This window comes from Drosophila arizonae, chromosome 2 (assembly GCF_054131065.1).
Source record: "Drosophila arizonae isolate 15081-1271.41 chromosome 2, UAZ_ARI_1.0, whole genome shotgun sequence".
NCBI lineage: Eukaryota > Metazoa > Arthropoda > Insecta > Diptera > Drosophilidae > Drosophila > Drosophila arizonae.
The window spans coordinates 12241530-12244570 of NC_142922.1; the positions used below are offsets into that span (position 1 = coordinate 12241530).

At 40.7% G+C, this 3041-nt stretch overlaps 1 long non-coding RNA gene across 1 annotated transcript; it reads right to left on the reverse strand.

The window, feature by feature from the left end:
- On the reverse strand, positions 1-990 carry LOC149270310 (uncharacterized). Its single transcript, XR_016270167.1, has 3 exons — positions 865-990; positions 526-797; positions 1-454 (listed from the first exon to the last, which is right to left on the reverse strand). It is a non-coding gene; the product is annotated as an uncharacterized LOC149270310 (long non-coding RNA).
- Between the last annotated feature and the right edge of the window lie 2051 nt (positions 991-3041).

Here is a 3041-nt window from a genome sequence, read left to right on the forward strand (position 1 = left end):
CCCTAGCCCATCCGGACCCATCTTAATTGGCCGGCAATGCAAGTGCAGTGCGCCGTCTAACAATGGCAACCGCAAGAGGCTTTCATTACGAAATCAGCATCAAGGGCCACGGCTCGACACGGCCCGAATCGGGCAGCGAACCAAAGTACGGCACTCATCTGTCCGGTAAGTGCATAATTAATTTGATATCCGTGAAATACGTTGGGGGCTGCGCCTGAAATGCGCCTAAGTAAGCGCAATGGCCAGAGTGCAGCTCAAGTGGCGATCCTTGAAGTCAGCCATTTCGGTGTCCTTTTTGGCATGCTTTGTTTTTAAGATATTCCCGCTCTTTATGGTGCGCATAAATTTCGTGACATTTTTTGTGCTATTTTACGAGGCAGTCCATTAAAATGGGGGCACGGACACCCTTGGGCCACATGTGGCACCCGCCCGAAGACAGTGGCAGACGCAGACGCTGCGAATAAAATGAAATACATAAATTTTGCAACGATTTGAGAGACCGCATTTTATAATTGAATCACGTACGACATTTTCACAGCAGCAGCAGGAGCAGCAGCAGCAGCAGGAGCAGCACCAGCGCGGAAATAGGAAATAAGTTTGCCACTGATATAAATTAGAATCTTAAGGGATTGCCAATGCTGGGCTTCGCTCTGCGTTGGCTGCTTTTGGTTTTCCTGGTATCTTAGGTCGAGTTAGTCAATAACTGCGAACAAGCCGCTCAGTGCTCAAAGGGGGCTTTCGTTTGGTCTCGGAAATTTATGTGTATGTTCCGCACCCTGTAGCTCTGGCACTGGGAACTTAGCAATGGGTATTTTGGTGGTTGTGTTCACGTGTGTATCAGTCGTCTATATTGCATTGGCTTACCTGTGTGCTTAGATACTGCCCAAGGATTCTATAGAGATTAATCTGTAAAATATTTCAAATTTAAGAAGAAACTTATCGATTTCAGTTAGTGCAATTAAATATGTAGGATATTTAAATATATAAATTAAGCATATCTGCCTTTAGCGTTAGATAGCACTTAATCTTTGAAATATTAATTACTTAATTAGGAGAGTTATATTTTTTTTATATTTGATCTATTAAATTCAATTAGTCTCACTTTTTCCTTCAATTAGAGAATTGTGTTTTAAAAATATTTAAAATATATAAATAATTAGGTATACTTTGGATATCTAAAAGCCTATATGATTTTATATTTATTGGATTTTCTGTCACAGTCTTTAAAAGGAAGGCGAGCGTTTTTTTTTTTTTTTTTAGCTATTATTAGAACTTGAAATTTATATTTTTTTATTTACTTTCATTTAATATGTGATATTAATGTCATTAAACTTAGGTATACTTCGGTCATCTCGAAGACTATAATTAATCAACTTGGTTGCAGTAGCTCTTGTAAAAAAAATACACATTTTGCTTAACTTTTACATTATCTACAGATTTAATAAGCTAGAAAATTGTTAAGCAGTATGGGTTGGGGGATGAGGTATATGTATGATCATCGAAGTAGTTCCAATTGCCAAAAATATATGTGTATAGCTTAAGAAAAGAAAGTGATAATGCTTACAGGGTATTTCCAAGTGTGTCAACTTCCGCTAGAACAAGTTTTATTTTGATTTTGTATCGCTTTTAGTTTCTGTTGCGTTCCTCTATAGTTTTTCTGTAGATTTGCTTTGTTTCTCTTTTTTTTTTTTTTCGTAGTAGCAGCAACTTTTGCTGCGCATTTTTCATGGCTTGCGCTGACAAAAGTTGCATGTGCGCATTTCCGTTTCCGTTTATTAGAGCAACCTTTTGATTTACTTTGCCAGTGGCCGCAAACAATTGCCAAACAAACTACTTACTGGCTGTGCCCAGGCGCAAGCCAATGAAGCAAGGCGTTCTCGCTCTCTGTGCATGCAAACTTTTTCCACACACACGCACACACAAGCAAACACACGCGCACACACTTACGTGCATACACATGGCCTGCCGCCATTTTGTATCAGTGTGTGCACACTCCATTGAGCCCCAATGATGCGTGCAAAATGCAACGGCAACAAATTTTTGGCATTTTTTTAAATGGCAATTTTTGTTGGTGCTGCTGCCTGGCAGATATTGTTGCTGTTGTTGTTGTTGCTGCTGCTCTTTTTGCAGGCAACACATTACATTGTAAACACTTTGGCATCGCTTGCTCTGTTTCGTTTTCACTTATTTCGCAATTGTTTTTGTCTGTCGGCCTTGTCCGCATAAAAATGCATTGACTTTAACAAGTGTAAAAATCAAAATCCCGGACAGATCCGCTTTTGTAAACAAAATATGCAATCGAAAAGTTAGCAACAGACAGCGAGCAGGAGTCGTCCTCTAGTGTGTTATAGCTGTAATTTGATTTCTGGCTCTTCTCAATTCCTTTATTTGTATATTATTAACTGGAAATATCTTGCCTTTTGTTTAGCAATTAATCAATCAAGAAATCAATTTATGGCTCAGCTCTGAGCAATCTCTTTGGCTGCATGCTGGCGTTGTTTACTCATTTACTTACTTAAACAAATAAATATGTTGTGTGTGTGTGTGTGTGTTGTCTTGCAGTAACAGTTAAGTAAGGGCAGCAGCAAGAGTCGTGGACTTAGCTGAAGAGGCCAACTTGCGGTGTTGTCTGCAGCTACTCCAGCTCCTGCTCGTACTCCTACTCCTGCTCCCATTCCTGCTGCTGCTGCTGCTGCTGCTGTTGGGGGCTCATCTCATGTGCTGCCGCCTCTGAGGCTGGAGGCTGCTTTGCGGCATTTTGCCGAGATTTGTCGAAAATTTATGCGCTACCTTAGAGAATTTATGAGTTGCAGTCGAGTGAATTATTTTATCATACGCATGCAGCAACAAGCACACACAAATTTACAGCTGTGCGTGTGTGTGTGTGCTGTACATACATGTTGCTGGAGCATGCCACAAACAAGTTGCAGCTATATACTGCCACGATCCCCAGCCCGTTGAATGCCCCAAACTCTCCCTCCCTCACACACACACACACACAGCAGAGCAGTTTAAGCTTCTAATTTCACATGCAAAAGTCT